Below are 20861 nucleotides of genomic sequence, written 5' to 3'. Positions count from 1 at the left end.
GGGTCTGTCCAGAAAAGGCACCCTTTTTGCCATCCCTTTACCTGGAAGGGACACCTATTTGCCATGTATGCCACCATCTCCCACTGGCATCCACCGTACGTGTTCACTGGAATGGAAAGAGTCCTCACTTTTATGGCCTCGCCCTCCCTCCCTCACCACCTCCTCCCCACGTGCATCAGATAGTTTTGAAACTATAGGCACAAAATGGAAAACCTCAGTGTAAGTCAGTAACACGTGTTTTCTACATCTACCATTTTCATTAACTCCAAATTATGGGGAAAAAAATATTTCACTGTGCTATTTCTCAATGGGGAGCAACTGAATATGGTGAGACTTAGCTCTCCAGAGTCCTCAAGATATGATTCCCTCTTAACAGCAAAGTTTCTGGGAGCTGGATCTTCCCCACTTTTTAGTACTGAATTGTTTCTTCAATTTTCACCATTTTGAGTGGAACTCTTACTGAAAACACACTTCTCAGCCTTCTTAAACAGATGCCTCTGAAGATGGCGCCACCTCTTCTTTAATGTTTATTTATTCTTGAGAGAGAGAGAGAAGGGAGGGGCAGAGAGAGAGGGAGACACAGAATCTGAAGCCAGCTCCAGGCTCTGAGCTGTCAGCACAGAGCCCAATGCAGGGCTCGATCTCACAAACCGTGAGATCATGACCTGAGCCAAAGGCAGACACTTAACCGACTGAGCCACTGCCGCCTCTTCTTAATGCCTTGTCATCCTCAGCATCAGTTTTTCCTTCGGAGGTAAACTATAGGGGTTGTCCTTTAGCATCTTTCCCCTCTGGTCACAGCAGGGAGGGGGATACTAGAAGTGCCCCCATTATTCTCCCCTCTCCCTTGTCCCTCTTGTCCCAGCCATTTCCCAGGAGCTGCTAATATCAGCCTAAGTGATCACCTCAGGACCCAAAAATAGTCACAGAAGAGATTCTGCACTGGGAGTAATTATAGCCACCAACCCTGGAGATGCCTCTCGACTAGTCCTCTTCCTTTCTCTGTGCAGTTGTTGGCCTAAATGCACTTTCTAAAACTCTAAGTCATGAAGGGGAAAGGCTCAAAGATAAATAATTTTTCTTCTGAATTGCATTTGTTGGGACACCTGGGTGGCTCAGTCTGTTAAGCATTCAACTTTTGATCTCAGCTCAGGTCATGATCTCGCAGTTCACGGGATCGAGCTCCATGTCGGGCTTTGTGCTGACACCATAGAGCCTGCTTGGGATTCTCTCTCTCTCTCTTTCTCTCTCTCTCTCTCTCTCTCTCTCTCAAAATACATAAATAAACTTTAAAATAAATAAATAAATAAATAAATAAATTACATTTGTTGAAGTAGATACGGGTTTAAAAATACTAAACACATCCATACAGCTGCTTTTATTATTATGCACTATTTTTTAACGTTAATTTATTTATTTTGAGAGAAAGGGAGGGAGAGGGCATGCACACGTGCATGAGTGGGGGAAGGGCAGAGAGAGAGGGAGACAGAGAATCCCAAGTAGGGTTCACACTGTCAGCACAGAGCCCCACGCGGGGCTTGATCTCATGAACTGTGAGATCATAACCTGAGCCAAGATCAAGTCAGACACTTAACCGACTGAAACACCCAGGCACTCCTATGCACTATTATTAATGCAATAATCCACCTACACAAAAGGGTGTGCCACATCAGACAATGTGGAAAAGCATGGAGTCATATCTAGACATTGATTCAGAAGCAACTATTTCAATTATTTGTGATTTCTGGCATAGTCTAATTTGGAATACTAAATATAAAAAAAAGTGGAAGTTTCTTTCTTCTTCTCTGCACTCCAACAACTCTGTGCATAGTAGACTCTTTATATTCTCACACAAAGAGAAGCAAGTTCAGGTTGATCTGACATAGGGATCCAACCCAGTAACATCATGTGTGGTATAAAGTAGCTACAACATAAGAAAACAAAAGTACCAGTCCCGTTTAAAATGCTAGTGGCTTTTGAGGGGCCTGGGCGGCTCAGTCGGTTAAGCATCTGACTTCAGCTCAGGTCATGATCTCATGGTTCGTGACTTCGAGCCCTTCATCGGGCTCTGTGCTAACAGCTCAGGGCCTGGAGCCTGTTTTGGATTCTGTGTCTCCCTCTCTCTCTGCCCATTCCCTGCTTGTACTCTCTCTCTCTCTCTCGCTCTCAAAAAATAAATAAACATTAAAAAAATAATTAATTAATCAATAAAATGTTAGTGGCTTCTGATGACATGTTATAACCAAAAAATGTACAATAAAATACGATTTATTTTACTTTAACATATATTTATTCTTTTTATTAATAACAAAATGGCTTCGTTTTTCCAATTTCTTTTGTTCTCTTATAAAGTTAAAAAATACATTATCTACCTTAGCATTATTACTGCTTACCACTAATTCATCAGTGAGACCATTTTTGGTCACTTAATCTAATCTAAACCTGCATTATAATTCATGTTCGATATCCATAAATATATTGTAATTTTTCAAGGACTATGTGGTCAAGTAAATTTGGGAAACTCTGGCCTGGTCTCTTCCAGTTTTAACCATCTATATCATAACAGTGTTTCTCAACCCTGGCTGTACATCACCTTGGGACCTTTTAAAAATCCTAGCTCCTGGGCTTCATCCCCTTTGCAATTCTGGTTTAATTGGTATGGGTTGGGGCCATGCATTAGTAATTTTTTAAGCTCCCCAAGTAAATTGGATTTGCAGCCAGGGTCTATTTTAGGTCTATTTGTTTTTAGCTATAACTAAAAAATGAAAAAAAAAATGTAATCAGACAAGTGGTGTGAAGGATTCTACCCAGAGAGTAGGACTGACTGAAGTTCCAGGTGGTTCCAGCACATTGTAGACACTTCCAAGGTGTGTCCATGACCTTGAGGCTGCCTAGTCATGAGATCAGATGCTCACTCACTCCATATCCATGCTGGTAGGAATTAGGCCTGTTGGACCCTCAGGCAAACTGCCAAATGTGTCACTGAAACAACCTTAGGCCCCATAAGTGTTGTGAGAAGGTGTTTTTTCTTCACCCATAAACCAAGCTGGTTCTGTAAAACTGGTGAGTGAAGCCAGGAGCCATGCAGACATCCCAAGGGAAGAGGTGAACAGAGCCAGCAGGACACTTGGATAAAAGCTCTGCCTAAGGCAGGGGATGCTGCCTCGCTGTGCAGCCTGCATCCGTCCTCTGCCACTTCATTAGAATCCCCCCTTGGCATCCCACCCTGGCGGGTCCTGTGGTCAGCCAGCACCACATATTCTCAGTGACAATAAACATCTCATAGCTGCCAGGATTCTCGGTGGAGCCTCGGCTTCAGTTCCAAAGAATGTTTTCTCCCTTGGTTGGCAAGGCAGTGAACAGATGTCAGTGGGGGAGAATGAAGGGAGGGGTCAAAGGAAAGGAAAACCCTCGGGTTGGGAGAGATGAGCCAACAGCCTCAAAAGCTAGATGCTGCTCCTCCCTGGGCACACAATCATTCTTTACATATTCTGGAAAAGGGAAAAATGGCTGCAATTCAGAGCTGTCTAGGAACCATTCTTATTATAACTTCATCTTGACAGTACCTCCCTTCATGGATTTCAAACAGCTTCGTGGAACAGAAGCTTCTTAAGTTAGTATTTAGTGATCATGTGTGTGATCACAGTGTATGCACCAGGCAATTTATCTACATCACTTTGGATCCTCACAGCAACCCTCTGAACTGGGTAGCATTACAGATGAGGGATGGTGGCTCAGAGATACCAGAGTCAGCTAATAAGTGCTAGGGCAAGGGGGACTTAAATGCACAGCTGCTGCTTCCAAATCCCAAGATCCTCTTCCTTAATATGTCACTCATTGTTTTTTTTTTCCTGTTTATTAAAACTAATACAAATTCATTTAGGAAATTTTGAAAAATTCAGAAAGGCATAAGAAAAAAATAACACCCACTCCCATAATCTCACAAAGCTAACCATCATTCTCTGTGTTATCATTGTCATCACCCTGAGATACCATTGTTACCATTATGGCATTTGCCCCTCCACTTTCTTTTCCATATATATGTGCTTTATTTTGGATAATCTTATGCAGGCAATATTATACCCAGACTCTCCACTTAGCATTATTTTGTGCATTTCCATGTATCGCTATGTATTTGTTTCAAACATGATTTTTCTTAGCTGTATAGTACTCTAGCATATAGACCTGTCAAAATATATAAATATGCCCCGACTGTTGACTATTTAGGTTATTTTCATTTTTTTGGCAGTTACTATAAAGAACCAACATATGCAGTGAACATCCTCAAACATTTTTCCCAGAATATCTGATAGCATAAGGTCCTGGAAGTAGAATTACTGCATCAAAAGGGATAAGAGTTCATAATACCAGCACAGGAATTGCTGATAACTGTGATACATGGCTTGTTGATAGAGAGCCCGAGGCCTGCTGATAAAGGAGACCTCACTCCCCTCAGGGCCTGCTAGTTGGGGAGGATAATAGGAGTTTGGCTATTTTGAAGATACTTGGAATCAGACTACAAATTGCCAGGCAGTTAATTACACTCTTCTCAGAAGCAAATTTGAATCAAAATAAAAACAGCTGAATCATTTTTTCACCTCATCTTCTCTTTGAGTCCATTTTCCAAAGAAAAAAATTTCTTTTCTGATTTTCCCCTAGATGAATGACAAGCCATTCTTAAGAATCTATGCTATTTAAGGGCACCCTGAGCGGCTCAGTCAGTTAAGCATCCGATTTCGTCTCGGGTCATGATCTCACAGCTCGTGGGTTCGAGCCCTGCATCAGGCTCTAGCCTGAAGCCTGCTTCAGATTCTGCATCTCCCTCTCTCATCCCTTCTCTTGCTTGTGCTCTAGTCTCTCTCTCTCTTTCTCTCTCTCTCTCTCTCTCTCTCTCTCTCTCAAAAATAAATATTAAAAAAAAATTTTTTAAGAATCTATGCTATTTAGAAAGAAAAAATAAGATACAGTCAAACCTCCAATGACCCTACTCACGAAAAAAATAAGGGGCATGAATAATATATTCAGCTTTGGAGTGCAACTGGATACACACACCAGGGCCATACAGGCAGGTAGACTCTTGCTTTCTCTCCCTTTTTCTTTCTCACTGTGGCTTGGAGCCCCTCCTGGCCTGGACTTCTCAAGGGGGACCCAGGACCTGGCTCTGTGAAGTAGGTCTCATCTGCCCAAGGATGGTGAAAACTTGAGTGTAGATCAAGAAAATCCATAGTTACCATTACAACTTCACTTTACCCTTCCCAAGACTCTCCGGGTATCCAGCTCCTTGGCCAGCAAACATGATGTGAGGGCTTCCCCACCCCACCTCCCCGCTGAGGGCTCATTCTGAGTCAAGAGGAGCCTTGTACCCTCTCCTCCTGAATCGCTTGAGTGAGTTCCTCCCCCTCACTGGCCCTCTCACTATCCAGGGCCTTGCCCCCAGCTCCTTCCTGAGCCAGGAATTCCCTCCTCCTCCTTTTCAGCTGGAATGCTCCAGATCACCCTTCGAACCTCAGACTTCACATCCTCCTGGAAGCTTTTACTAGCCTCCAGGCTGAGTCAGGGGCACCTCGTCTGCATTCCCTTGACCCCCAGGCTTGCCTCCCCAGCAGTACAATGATTTGATGTTCTCTGCACTGGACTGTAGGGCTGCATTCCAGTTAGGCTCTATATCCCCAGAAACCAGCACAGGGCCGGGCCCAGAATCAGGTGCTCAATAAATAAATGATGACTAGAAAAAAGGGATTCATTGAACTTAACAGGCATTTATCAGGTGCCTGTTAGACGCCAAGCACTATTTTAGGGGCTGGAGAAACAGCCGTAAAAACAGATGAAGATCTCTGCCCTTGAGGAGCTCACTTTCTATTGAGGAGCTTACAGTTAGGCTAGTGGTTTCCAACTGAGAGGAAAAGACTCTAGAGGGCCGTGCAGTTACCACAAGTCTGTGAGTTTACAGATCCACCAAGCATTGTCCACCTACTGAATAAGCACTACCCTGCCTATGTGTAAACATAAAGTCATCAATTTCAAATCTGTGGATTTGTGTAAAAGCATTGCTAAATTCACAGGAGCAGCCTGTCACTATTTGGTTTTTATTTTTGTTTTTACCACAGCAGATTCTAAAGGTCCAAATTCCATTCTTGGACCCAGACTGAATGGAAAATCCTCTGGGGTGTGAACTAGGGTCCTGATTCTGGTTATCAGTTCTCCCTCACCCAGGGAAGGAGAGGACCTGATGCCCTGGCATCATGTGCTGATGTGGTAGGAAATGAGATGGTACCCACCTCTGCAGGGGGAGCTCTTTGAAGGGAGAGACTGGGTCTTATTTACCTCTGAGTCTTTAGCACTCAGCACAAGGGTGAGAGGGGGAAAGGAGATGGGATTCAGACAAAGTTGTGTCCTCTTTTCAAGTCTAGAAAGTAATGAGGATAAGGTGATTTGAGGTCCTCAGAAATGGTATAGAGAGTAGCAAACCTAGTAATCCTGTTAAGCTTCTTTAGTTCTGAAGAATAATAAATCCATACTTTGGGAACGTGTACGCTAAATACATTTTTGGTAATAGTTTTACTTTCCCGTTCCTTGTTTTTTGTTTTTGTTTTTTTTTTTAATAAAAGTGCCTTTGGAAATGCCAACCAGTCTCTGCTATAATAACAGAAAATAGTCATGATGTCGGTGTGTGACAAGGACTGTCCACAATTGGATTAAAAGCTATCAGGGAAAATAGCAAGTATAAAGATGACAGAAGGATTACAAGTAAAAGACCCCATTGGAAAGGTGACCTTCAGAAGACAGTGTCAGAGTCACTGGCCCAGCCATCCCTTCCCACCTGAAGATTCTTTTTTCTAAGCTATTTTTCACTCAAAGCTTAAAGGAGATTATGTTTTAACAAGGGAGCCCATTGCCTCACATCTATTCTGTACATGAAGCAAGGTTGACCTTCTTTCCTCTTCTCCACCTCCCGCTCACCCACCAAGTCCCAACTGCAGAAACCAGAGGGAGCTTGTTCTTCAGAGCATCCCTCACTTTGCAAAGGTAGCCAGAGTCATTCCTCATCTTGGACAAGTTCCAGCTAGAAAAAGTGACAGGGCAGTGACTCTCAGTGAACAACTGATTTTGAACTTGGCATCACAGAGCACTGGCTTCAATGTCAGAAGGCCCGGCTTTTAGATCAAGGCTTCCTGCCATTTATCTGCTGTCTGACCTAGCCAGTGCCAAATTCCCCAAGGGGCAGAGTAAGTATACACTCAGACCACCAACAACAGGAGTACAAAATAGAGAGAGAATGAAAAAATCTTTAAGAAGCCATTTTAATTTCAACATACATGTGGAACTCTTAGTAATTTCAAAACATACCATCTTATTTGAAGGTTTAACATTGCTTTTACTTGGAATTACACATCAGGAGACACTCTAATCTTTTCAACCCTTAGGGGTTCTAATTGTCTTGATCCAGCTGGGTGCCTCTGGACAAGTCCCTTCCTTCTTCTGGGCCTCAGTAGTCAAGTGTTATGACATCCATATGGTTAATGACCAAGTTTTGTTTTTTAATTTTAAAAGTTTGTAATGTTTGTAATGTTTATTTATTTTTGAGAGAGACAGAGACAGAGTGTGAACAGGGGAGGTGCAGAGAGAGAGAGAGAGAGAGAGAGACAGAATCCGAAGTAGGCTCCAAGCTCTGAGCTGTCAGCACAGAGCCCAATGCGGGGTTTGAACTCACAAACCATGAGATCATGACCTGAGCTGAAGTCTGACGCTTAACCAACTGAGCCACCCAGGCACCCCTTAATGACCAAATTTTTGTGCCATGTGGCATAAACCAACTCCACCTAAACCAGAGAAGTATAGGGACAAATGATGCAAAGTCACCACTCTCCTCCTGACACCTAATCAACCTCACAAAGGTCAAGGTTGAGCCCAAGAGCCATAACTTGAATATTCTCCTATTACTCTACTCTTCCGTCATCCCGATGCTTTTTGTCACCTTAGCTGTTCATGTGTCTCTAAAAAGGAAAAGATTAAATTTCTTGTTTCTAAAGTAGAGAAAATTCTAGCGGGCATTTTGGTGTCAAAATTTCCAGGGAAGATGTTTTCAACACAAGGAAATACCATGAAGCAGACCAGGAATTTCATGGTATTTAAGAGAAAATGGGCTTGCTTACCCTCCCCACTCGGTCAAGCCACTGTCCCAAGGGTCGCTGGGCATGACAGGTAGGACTGAGACAAAGTGAGCTCTGGCAAAGTGCCTGTTGCAAGTCCCCAAAGTTCCCCCTGCTCCATTCAACTCAAGCAGGCCATATTCCCTCCTCAGTAGCAATGATGGTCCAATTCAGGGTCCATGACACCTCATCTAATGGTAAATAGGCTGCGGTCTAAAGATGTGGTTCTCATTTTTTCATCTCCATATAGATTTACAACAGTCTCCCCTTGCACTGTAATTATGATTTAAACATAAACAAACCAGCTGTCCTTTCTGATTTGGAGCCAAAGTTGCCACAAAGCTGGAAAATCAGAAGGCAGGAATTTTATATAAAGATGAAGAGGGAGTTTCCACCATCGACTTAACAGGCTGTATTCAAGCCAAAACAACTGCAAGAAGGAACAGAGCATCTTCCCCACAGCAAGTTCATCAGCTAATGTAACACGATAGGGCCCAGTGTTATTAAACATACCTAGATTTATCTAGTGCTTCAGTGGCTTCTTTGCTCACTTCAGAGATATTATACCCCTAGGCCAATAGCCTGATTGCTTTTGTAATTATCATCTAAGCACCTACAAACATTAAATGGATCTCTGAGGGAGAAATTGGAAAGCTTGGATTGACTCAGCATATTGCAGCAGGCATGGAGCTGTTTCCCTCTGGCTTTGTCCATGCCATTCTTGAGATGAAGAGTACAGAACACGAATGCAATAAAACAGGTCACATTCAAAGCCAGATGTGAGGAAAAAACCCTCTAGTTATAGGCAGGGCCACGCCAAGGGTGTGGCAATAGTCACAAATCCATAACCAGAGGAGCCTGGTGCATTCCCATAGCACGCCCTCTCCTCTTTCCAACCCCCATCCCCCACCTCACCCCAGTTACAAGAGCTTCTAGGGCAGTCTCAAAGGGGTTCAAATTACCAAAGAACAGCCTTCAGTGGAGGAGGAGGTGTTGCCAGGCAACCAACCCAGCCCAGTCCCACCCTTGTAACCTTGAAGATGGTGGGGGTGTGACCCCCGGTTGCAGAGAGGAGCACTTTGGACTCCCTTAGCATCAACTTTCTCCTCCTCTATCTCTCTCTCCTCCCCCTGCCCTCCCCCTGCTGCCTCTCAGGGCCCCCAGAAGAAGGCTGCAGTCTGGTCTCTGCAAGCCTGAAGGCTAAGGGCCAGTCTGACTTGCCATGGCTCCCATAGATGACAGCCAAGCTGTCCCTGCAGGAAGGCTACAAGCTGCTGACCTGTCAGGTGTCATTCACTCCCGTTATGTTGCTTCCAAACCTTCCTCCCTCCTTCCCAGGTCTTTCCTGCCCCCCATGGTCAAAGAAATACCCAAAGGAAGAATTTGGGGGAAATCCAGCCAGTGGAGGATATATAGGGTAAAATGCTGAGTGGGAGCGCTGACCACCAGCAAAATGGTCAGTAAAAAAGTAGGAGTACTAGAAGAAAAGGCACAGGGAAGAAAAAAAAAAACAATACCTGATAATGGTAAAAAAAAAAAAAAAGGGGGGGGAGGGGGATATTTACTTGGGGTCAAAATATAATACATAGCCTGCTGAACACCTTGTTCAAGCTTATACCTGAGCGACAAGAGGGTGGCCAGATGGTGCACTGATTATGCTCCCCAAGACTCTTTGCGTTTGGTACCTATGCTCAGATCATTGCTGAGAAGGCCTAATTTAAATAATACGCAATCAAAGCACCTGAAGAGAAAAGTGTGCAGTGGGAACCTCAAGGGGAATCTAGGGTAGGGCATTAGACCAGAAAATGGAAAACCAGAACTTCTTGCCAAATTAGGGCAGCCGCATTCCATTTATGCAGCAGACCCCTCAGTGGCTCTCAGCTGAGAAACATGTTCGTTCCCAGAGAGGCCAGTGGACACACCAAAAATGGCCACTCTCAAAGAAACCAAAACAATGCGATTTATTCTAAGAGTTGCCCCCCTTCCTTTAAAACATATCCATTGCACAAAGCCATCTTTTTCTAAACCATCAGATCACAGGAAAGGGTTAGGTCCCAAGGTGACTTGGTGAAGCCATGCCTTCCCTCATGTGGAAAAGGCTCTGATTCAGTGGACAGAAAGGTATAGGCTGGAAAAGCAGAGCCTCCCTTCTGTCCTTAACTTACCCAGCTAAACTCAGTAGGTGGCTCTCTGCAAACTGTGTGGGGATTTTGAAAACTACTCCCCCAGCTGACTGATCAAATTTCTCCTAGGCTAATCCTGGTAGTCAGTAGTCAATGGGACCTCAGGAAAAAAAAAAAATCAACACTGACCTTCTTACACTCTTTGTTAACTGAGAACTAACCAGACTTAGGGCCCCAGCTTTCTTGGTCCCCTGACATGCAGAGGTTTCTGGTCCCATGTCTACATTCCATCTGGCAGTCATCTGCGTCTTCCACCTTCCTTTTCACACATGACCCAGTTCATTTTTTTCCACTAGTGACCTCCACCATCTACCTCAGAAGTCAGAGACCTTTTCCAAAGAGGAGGTCCCAGGGCCTCTGTGTCCTGTCCTACTGAAAAGAGTGGGGGCAAGGTGGTGTCTGCAAGGTAGAGGGGCTGGCCCAGGTAATCCTTCCCCAAGGCAGCGGAAGTCGCACTCAGAAGTCAGCAAGTAGCCATCTTCTGCCTCCATCTGAAACTTTCTGGTCACACTGCTCCTTCTCTCCCCTTTCTGGTGTGCCAGTTGGCCTTGGTACCTGGCATGCCCCAGCTGTGGTCAGCATTTCCAGCACGTTCAGTCCCCTTGCTTTCAGCAAAAGTTCCACACTCTAAGGAATCACTGCATTGCCACGGAGCAAGGATTCCCCATTCAAAGTGCTGGAGTCCAAAGTAGTCAGGGTCAAAGGCTCGCATCGCCCTCCTACCCTCTCGCGGGTCCTGAGTCCTCAGCCAGGGCACCACTGGGTTTCTCAGGCACGGCTAATTCCTTAAGGAATCCTGAAACTGATGACAGTCACTTTAAGCGGTTCTCTCAAGCAAATCCGTGCAGCCAGACCCTAAGGGTAGGGGTCAGCGAAGCTGGAGGCAGTCTCTCCTTTCCCCCACACCCCTCGGGCCACTCCTGGCGCAGTGACCCCGAAATCGCGGGCAGAAGCAGGCGGGAGGGCGCTCTGACACTCCTCCGCGAGCGAGCCGCGAACACGCTCCGGCGCGAAGTTGCACAGGTTTAAATCCGGAAGGCACCGCCGCTAGACTCCTGCGGCCGCGTAGTTGGCCTGCGGCTCCCGCGCGCTTTCCGAAGCGGCCGAGCAAAGACGCCAGCGGCGCGGCCATTTGGTTCCCAACGCCGCGAAGACGTGGACGCCTCGGGCCTTGGGGACGGCGCTGAAGCCGTCCCGGACCCAGTGGCTCCCAGGAACCCCGCAGGTCCCCCCGCCTTGCCCCCCAACCAGATCCCCAGAAGGTGGCCGCGCACCCCAGGGCCGAGAGCCCCGAGGGCACAGGGCCACTCAGGACGGCGCGGCAGGGTCAAGGAGCAGGAAGTTCCAGAGGGAGAGCGGCGGGTCGGGAGTCCAGGAAAAGGGATCCCCTCACTCGCTGAGGAGAAGCGAGGGAAGGGTCGGGAAGGGAGGAGGAGGGGCCGGGAGGGGACGCAGAGACGGAGATCACTGGCGCCCCCAGAGGCGGGGTAGACGAGGGGCCGTGAGGCTCCCAGGCGCGGTTTACCTAGCTCTTCCTCGTCGTTCTCTGGGCCGAGCAGGCGGCAGGGAAGGCGGCGGCGGAGGCGCACCGTTCGCCGGAACAGGCTGTCGGTGCGGCGCCCCAGGGCCAGCAGGTGCCCCTCGAGGTCCTCAAGCAGAGCCAGCGAGTGGCCACAGAGGTCGGCGAGCTGCCGGAGCAGGCTGAGCGCGGCCAGGTGGCTCACGTCGCGGAGCTCGGTGAGCGGCTGCGGCGGGTTGCGCGGACACAGGCGCTGGGGCACCACCGTGCGCCTGTAGAACGGCATCCCGGGCGCGAGCGCGGGGAACCAGCCTGGAGGCGCCGCCGACACACCCGGAGCGGCGCCCCTGGCCCAAGAGCCCCTGAGTGGCGACCCCAGCTCCGGGTGTAACAGGCCCCGGGCGCGGGCCCGCGAGCTGGCGGGCGCCGAAGACGCCAGGCGGGTGGGCGGGCTGACGGGTTCCCAGCCTGGAGCGCTGTTCCCCCCGGGGCTGCACACTCGCCGAAGCCACCAGTCCCTCTGACTCCGGTTCGCTGGGCCCCTCCTCCTCCTCCTCCCCGCCTTTCTCCACCTCCTCCTCCCTACTTCGGGATCCCCCCACCCACCTTTTTTTTTTTTTTCGGTCAGAGATTCGCAGATTAACGTTTGATCCGGGAGAGGAGGGAAAGGGAAGTTCGAGTAAAAACAGCGAGCTACAGCGTGAAAGAAGGAATGTCTGCGTGGGGGGGGGGGGGGGGGGGGGGATTGTGATGTTCGGTACAGTATGTGTGCCCGTGTCCTCCTGCAGAGCTCGAGTCCCAGTACTGATGGTTAAAGTTGTGTTCTGCTTTGTTTCTTTAACTTAAACTTTCTCTTCATAAATAATAAAAATTCAAGCGCACCCGCTCCCACCGAATGGTCTGATTTCATTCATCTAGCTTTCCTTTCCCAAACATGTACTTGGTGTCACACACGGGCTAGGCTAAGCTGTGAGTACAGCCTTCTAGCGCCCAGGAGCTTGGGAATGAGGAGGAAAGAACCAATTATCTTACTGGACTGCTCAGAAGGGCAGTGTCTTTGGGTACTCTCACAGTGCCTGGACTGCTCTAAACACCCTGGAATGAATGAATCCATGAATGAATGAATACAAACCTATTCTCTGGAACAATAGATGCAGTTCAGATGGAGGGATGCAGCTCCATACATTATGCAAAAAGAGAGCCCAGAGCTACCTCCAGCTCTGGCAGCACTGGGCTCCTGAGATGCCCGTGGAACAGCCTGGCATATGCTTTCAGTGCGGGAAACCCTGTAGTCACGCCTCAATTCCTCTCCATTGTAGAAGTTAGAAGAGAGGGAGACACTGACATCCTCAAAACCAGAGTGCCTGAGTTATGTGTGTGTGTGTCCCTGTGCACTTGGGGAGTTTCCCCTCTCAACACTTATTTTCAACACACTGAGCTACCATCTGATTCTCCCCTAAGCCACTTTGACATTGCTGTGGTTCCATTTCTTCCTTCTGGTAATTCTTATATCTTTCCTGCTAAAAATGCTCCCATCCGTATAATCCCTTCCTCATAATCTATTAATAAAACACCTTGAACAGACTATGTGTGTCTGTGCTAATGATCCTGAGTGTGGCCTGTTCATTCATTCCTTTACAGAATTGTCCCTAAGGCAGTTCAAAAGGCCTTACAACTAGTTAAAAGTAATCTGATTACCCATGTTCCTTGTTCAGTAAAGTGGAACATGGATACTGAAAAAGTCCTTTCTGTTAAAATAAGAAACAAATGGGCAAAAGACAACCCCTTTTCTGAACTGTGAAATCCAATTGCAGAATGAGGACTCAAAATCCTGTATTTGGCGAACTCAAACCTGAGCCAAAAGAGTGACTGGCAGGAAGTAGGGACTTGGCTGGACTCTCCAGGGATACTTTTCCTTGACCTATGGGCTGTTTAGACTGATCTTCTTTGGGGAGAAAAAGAAATGAGGTACGAGCAGATTGAAAGAGGCTGTGTGGGCAAAGCTTCACTGCCTGAGGGTGGCAGGCCTAGGCTGGGCCTGGTGTCTGAGCCGACCTCACTTTGATTCCTGAAGCTGATGAGTCTTTCAAGGCTCTATAATAACAAGCTCCAAGCAAATCAGCATTGGCCCCACACCCTTCCCCCCCAGCCAAGTCTGTTCACTCCAGCCTCTTCAGTGTGCAGGCCCTGGCTTTCATCAAAGAAACATCAAGGACTTGCAATGGGGCCACCTCAGAACAGAGCCCCTCCTCCCTTCCCAGGACCAGAGCCGGCAGACTGCATGTACTGTTGGAAGAAGTCAAGAGACTATAAGTTTTCACCTTCCTTCTTACTGCCAGGCTCTTCCCAATAGGAAAACTAAGACCTTGAGCAAGAGGCAGGCTTTTATGTAGAGAGCCTCTGGGGAAGGAGCAAGGGGCCTGGCTCTGGTCTGTGGAGGGAGAGTCAGGGTTCTAGAAGTGCCACATTCCAGCCACACCGTCCAGGGTGGGTCAGCAAGCTAAGACGAAGGTCCTGTCCCATACTCCCATATCACCCTCCAGCACAGCATTGGCACAATCATCCTTGTTTAACAGTAACAATATCGTGGAGACAACTGGGTGGCTCAGTCAGTTAAGTGTCTGACTTGATTTCAGGTCTTGGTCTCACAGTTTGTGGGTTTGAGCCCTGAGTCGGGCTCCACACTGACGGCACAGAGCCTGCTTGGGATTCTCTCTCTCTCTCTCTCTCTCTCTCTCTCTCTCTCTCTCTCTGCCCCCAAATAAATAAACTTAAATTTTTTCTTAAAAAATAATAATACCATCTTCTCCCATTAAACTGTTAGCTCCATGAGGGCAGGAACCTTGTCGGTCTCACTCACTTCTGTACGCCCAGTGCCAAGCCCAGCAACCGGCACACAGTAGTACTCAGAAAATGTATACTGATGAATGAATAAATGAAGCTGGATTATAAAAGAACCCAATATGAAGAGCTTTACTAAAGGACTTAACTTGGCCTAAGGGTTAGTAGAGAGTCATTGTGGATTCTGTAGCAGAACACTGCCTGATGTGGGGAAGGAGATGCTTGAGAACTTTTCGTCTGGAGGCAATGGGAAGAGGCAAATGAGGAGGGCAAGACTTCTATGTCCCATCTGCACACACAGCCCCAGGGCCAAGTAGCCAGAAAGTGCTCTGTGAATTCAACATTTGCTTTAATATGCTTATAAACCGAGGCACTGTGCATTCAGAGGGAGAGAGAGGGAAGGTGCAAAGGGGAGAAAGGAGAAGCCCCTAACAACCAAGCCAGACCTGAAAATGCTGGATGCTTCCTACCCATCCACCAACTCCCAGACTCCAGACCTAGAGCAACTCATCTGTCGCTGTGCTCGGAGTTCCAAACTAAGCCTAAATTGGGCCCACCTGTGGAACTGGAGGTGGGTTTGGTCTAGAAGCAGTGACTGGGAAAGAGTGGCCAGAGAGGTAGGAGGGAAATGGGAGAGTTGGCCACTGCAATCAGCAAGGCCTCTGCTCTTCTTCCCACCTTCTGTCCTGCCTAACTAGCTGCTGCTAAGAACCTAGAACTTCAATAAAAACTGGATTTGAAGGCATAAATAAGTAACACAGGATATGACACTTCTCTTCCTTCAAGCTGGCAGCTGCCATAGCTGCGAAATGAAAAGTCATGAGCAAACATGCAACCTACCCAGTTTGCCAGTACAGCCCTGTCTTATTTCAGGATGAGAAACAAGAAAGGTGCCCCCATGTTGCTACCTCTCAAATTTCCACAAATGGTAGCACTTGAAAGTCAAGCAGCAATGCCAGTTTTCTCCGTGACATTCCTCTATAGTCAAGCAATTGTTGTGGTTTTTTTTAAATGTTAATTTATTTTGAGAGAGAGAGAGAGAGCACACATGAGCAGGGGAGGGGCAGAGAGAGATAGGGAGAGATAGAGAATCCCAGGCAGGATTCATGCTGTCAGCACAGAGGTCGATGCGGGGCTCGATCCCACGAACCATGAGATCATGACCTGGGACAAAATCAAGAGTCAGACACTTAATGGACTGAGTCACCCAGGCACCCCAGTCAAGCAATTGTTTTATCTAAGTTGCAAGAATATACATTCCACTCCCAGTACCCTCTTGCCACGAGACTCTGTGCAGATGCTTTCCTTATGAATGAATATACATATGTATGTATATGTATATGTATATGTATATGTATATGTATATGTATATGTATATACACACAGCCAGTAGGGGGATATAAAGGCTGTTCCTCAGTCCCAACTTTAACATCGTCTTGTTCCCTGGTGCTAAGTGTCCGTACCAAGAGAAACTAACCAGAATTGGCAAATACCAGATTGACTTTTTTTTTTTAATGTCGTTTACCCTTTTTGGTATCAATGCTTGGCTCTGTAGTTAAGAACACAAGCAAACTATCTCCTCAGACAGGCCCTAATAAAGTAGCCCAAGGAAAACAAACTAGCAGCTTTTAGCTTTTCAATCAGAAGAGATCCCACGATGCAATCAACAATGCAGACAAAACCCGTGCTAATCAATGCCATACTCTGAAAAGAGTGGGAGCAGGATGGGGATCAATGCCTCAAGATTTGAGAAGCCGGAGCAGGCTTCTGCCCTTGAGGCAGCCTTCAGAGTGGGGAGGGCTGTGCACCAGAGCTGGGCCTCCAGGGGCGGACTGGAAACTTACACAGCCATCAATCACTTCCTAGGCAATCGGCGTGTAAGCTGAAGACCGCTCAAGGACCTAAAATAAATTCCTTCCAGCCCAGACTCAGTGTTTCACACACACGCAGGGCAAACCCTTCAAGAATTCCATGAGGAAATAAACCTTTATTTCAAAAATAAACTTTGATGTTGTTTGAACTTTGGCCCTGACTCTGAGCCCAGGCTGAAACTGCGAGAAAAGATTTGTGGTATTTTGAAAGAAACTATAGGAGATTTCAGCAGAACACGAACACATTCTTGTTCAGCCTCTCATCCTCATGTTGTATGTGGGTTCCCCCCTCACCACCAGTCCACCACCCCTCACCCCACTATCCTGTTTTCCCTCACTCCCTCCTTATCTTGTCTGGAAGAGACTATAATTAGGAACATTCAGATGTTGCTGCATTCAATGGGTAATTTTATTCTAACAGGCTTGCTTTACTCACAAGAAATCATATTGGGACACTCCCTGACTATCCTACTCCTGACCTAACAACCAGCACCCCTCCCCTGCAAATTCCTGTCTGCCCACAAAATCGTGAAGCAGTAAGGAAGAGTCCTTAATCTCTCCAGGATGTGCTGTGTCCATCACATGATGACATGCCTTCTCTGTGTATGCTATTAAGGTTGCATTAGGTAAATAGCCATGTCCATCTCTACAACTTTAAATTGGGAGTTGTTACACAGATCAGGGCTTTGGATTATTTAGGGAACCTGAATAAGTAACATGTCAGCATTATCAGGCATCCAAATATGGTTAGACATGTGGTTCTCTTTCCTTCTCTAGTACGAAGCTGTGCAGCACAGCATAGTGGTCACAGCCAAATGTAGGCTTTAGAGACCCACTGATCTGAGTTCAAATCCCCAGCTCCCCAGCTCTGTGTCTTGGCAAGTTACTTAACACCCACTGTGCCTCAATTTACTCATCCATAAAATAGACAAGACTAATATTCAATTGATGTGCATGAGTATGGCCCTACTGATTGTCTAAAGGCATCAATTCTTTTTTTTTAACATTTATTTTTGGAGAAACAGAGAGAGACAGAGCACGAGCGGGAGAGGGGCAGAGAGAGAGGGAGTCACAGATTCTGAAGCAGGCTCCAGGCTCTGAACTGTCAGCACAGAGCCCAACGCAGGGCTGGAACTCACGAAGCTCGAGATCAGAGATCATGAGCTGAGCCAAAGTCAGATGCTTAACCAACTGAGCCACCCAAGCACCCCTAAAGGCATCCATTCTGATTGATCAGGGCCTATGCCTTTGTGGTTATTAAATATTTACCTTGTAGGATTGTTCTGAGGATTACATGGGATAGTGTACGTAAAGTGTTTGGCACAGAAGAGCGGTATAAATAGTGGTTTCCTGACTATAAAAAAGGAAGGTACATTTTTTTTCTCCCTTCTCCATTCTGAGGGGACATAGCCTCCTGCCCTTGCATCAAAGTTTCTGTACTTACAAAGAATATAATCAGGAATAGTCTAAATCTTGTCTCTTACTCAATTGCCTTCTAATTTATCAAATGCTTCCTGACATTCAGATGTCTCAACTTCTTTATCAAGTCTTTTCTCAGCCAATACATGAGGAAGGGATTTATTGGATTAAACTGGATTACAAACTTGTGGCAATAACCAGTGGCAGCCCTCATCTACTTCTTTTGTATGGGTTGCTCCACTTTCCAACCATCTCAGCTATATCTTTTTTTAAAAACATTTTTTTAACATTTATTTCTTTTTGAGACAGAGAGAGAGACAGAGCATGAACGGGGGAGGAGCAGAGAGAGAGGGAGACACAGAATCGGAAGCAGGCTCCAGGCTCTGAGCCATCAGCCCAGAGCCGGACGTGGGGCTTGAACTCATGGACCGTGAGATCGCGAGACTGTGACCTGAGTTGAAGTCGGACGCTTAACCGACTGAGACACCCAGGCGCCCCAGCTATATCTTAAATAAGTATAAGTCTACTACTGCTAACGATCTAGCCCAGAATCATCACTTTGAGGAATCAAAATGGACATTTGCTCAACTTCTTAGTAAGTCCAGTTCCTGGAGTTACCTAGAGAACAGTCTCCAAACATCCCAGGTGAGTTTCCATATTTACATTAAAAATGGCTATCCAATCACTATATGCAATTGTAAGATCATACATTCCAGACAAAGTACAGTTAACCCTTAAACAATGCAGGGGTTAGGGGCTCTGACACTTCCCCTATGCAGTTGAAAATCCATGTATGGGTGCCTGGGTGGCTCACTGGCTAAGCATCAGACTTCAGCTCAGGTCATGATCTCATGGTTCGTGAGTTTGATCCCGCATTGGGCTCTGTGATGAGAAAGCAGAGCCTGCCTCAGATCCTCTGTCTCCCTCTCTCTGCCTCTCTCTCTCTCTTTCTCTCTCTCAAAAAAAAAATTTTTTTTTAAAGAAAATCTGTGTATAACTCTTGACTCCCCAAAAACTTAACTACTGTTTACCAGAAGCCTTAACAATAATATAAACAGTTGGTTAACACACACTTTATATGTTATATGTATTATATATTGTCTTCATATAATAAAGGAAGCTAGAGAAAAGAAAATGCTATTAAGAAAATCATAAGAAGGGGCGTCTGGGTGGCTCCTTGGTTAAGCATCCAACTTTGCCTCAGGTCATGATCTCACGGTTCATGAATTCGAGCCCTGCATCAGGTTCTGTGCTGACAGCTCAGAGCCTGGAGCCTGCTTGGGATTCTGTGTCTCCCTCTTTCTCTGTTCCTCCCCCACTCATTCTCTCTCTCTCTCTCTCTCTCTCTCTCTCTCTGTCTCTCTCTCTCTCTCTCTCCCTCTCTCTGTCTCTCTCCCTCTCTCCCTCCCTCTCTCTCAAAAATAATAAACACTTAAAAAATAAAATCATAAGAAAAAGAAACTATATTTACAGTACTGTGCTGTATTTATCAAAAATATATTTGTGTATAAGTAGACCCATGCAGTTGGAACATGTATTCAAGTTTCAACTGCATATATCACAATCACATAAACCATATTTATATATTTATATATATATATATATATATATATATATATATATCTCCTATTGGTTCTGTTTCTCTGACTGAACCATGACTGATACAGACCACCACCTCTCACTCCCAGGGGCTGACCATTATTATTCATCTTGAAACCATCATAAATAACCTCAACATGGCTTTTATCTATTTATGTCAGTCACTCTAAGACTCCCAAGACCCATTCCTCTCTTTGAGTGTAGTCTGACAGCTCTGTGTATCGCTTTTATGACTCCATATCCCTCCTCCCCAACTTCTGAAACCCTTTCCTACTATGCTTTGTAGAATGCATGGACAGCTATCACCAATTCCCCTATCTCTGCAACTGCGTCTCTACATATTCCCTTCATCTTCTCCCTCAACTGAAATTAAACTCCACGGTCCTTAGTGTCCCTGAAGCCCTCTTTAAATGGTGCTGTCTTCTCTCTCACACCTCTAGCACCACTAGGCCTGGAAGTGTCAAAGGTATCCTCCTTGTTTTCACTTCCAGGATATTCTCCTCCCTCCCTCCTCAAGAACAATCCCCAGCTTTGAGGGTCCTCAGACTAAATCACTCACTGTGTGTCCTCAGAGCAACCACTGACCCCTGGATGACTCACACTGCTTCCTTGAAGATTTTAGCACCCAGTTCACTGTTACTCCCTGCAACATTATTCCTGTCATAATTCTGGGTCATTGCAGTATGCACATAGATGATCTTAATGATAGTCTGGACTCTCAGTTCCTTAACCTCTTCTCCCCTAAATATCTTGCCCTCCACCCTACTTGACCCACTAACCCACTAACCCACATGGTCATACCACTGACCTTATAATTACTACCACAAAACAAAACAAAAAACCCTATTCCTCCCTTTTCTCAACTTCAAGCATCCCACTTTTCAACTAACACTGCCTCCTTTCTAACCCATGTTATTGTTTCTCCACCCTAACAGTACTTTGGCCCCATTCATTAAACCTGCCACTCCCACTTCCCTTCATGTGTTCACTTCCCTCCCTATCCAGCTTAAATTTCATGGTCAATCATTATATTAATTCCTCTACATGTGCTCTCAATTAGTGATTTGAGATTTTCTTTTCTAATAAATATTTAATGCTATAAATTTCCTGGTGAGCACCACTTTTGCTACATCCCACAAATTTCAATATGTTTTCTTTTCATTTTTATTTAATTAAAAATATTATTAAATTTGCCTTGAGAATTTCCTCTGACCCCTGACTTATTTAGAAGAATACTTTTCAAGCTCCAAAAATTTGGGGATTTCCCAGATATCTTCCC

At 46.0% G+C, this 20861-nt stretch overlaps 1 protein-coding gene across 1 annotated transcript in view; it reads right to left on the bottom strand.

Annotated features, from left to right (window-relative positions):
- Window positions 1–12018, bottom strand: part of NHSL2 (NHS like 2) — a 296010-nt gene extending 283992 nt beyond the window's left edge. Inside the window, exon 1 of the mRNA XM_047843556.1 lies at window positions 11859–12018. The gene's annotated coding sequence lies outside the window, so the exon portion shown is untranslated. The remainder of the gene's footprint in view (window positions 1–11858) is intronic.
- Window positions 12019–20861: the final 8843 nt, after the last annotated feature.

The sequence above is a fragment of the Prionailurus viverrinus genome, chromosome X (genome assembly GCF_022837055.1).
Source record: "Prionailurus viverrinus isolate Anna chromosome X, UM_Priviv_1.0, whole genome shotgun sequence".
Classification (NCBI taxonomy): domain Eukaryota; kingdom Metazoa; phylum Chordata; class Mammalia; order Carnivora; family Felidae; genus Prionailurus; species Prionailurus viverrinus.
This window is presented reverse-complemented; position numbering and strand designations above follow the sequence as displayed.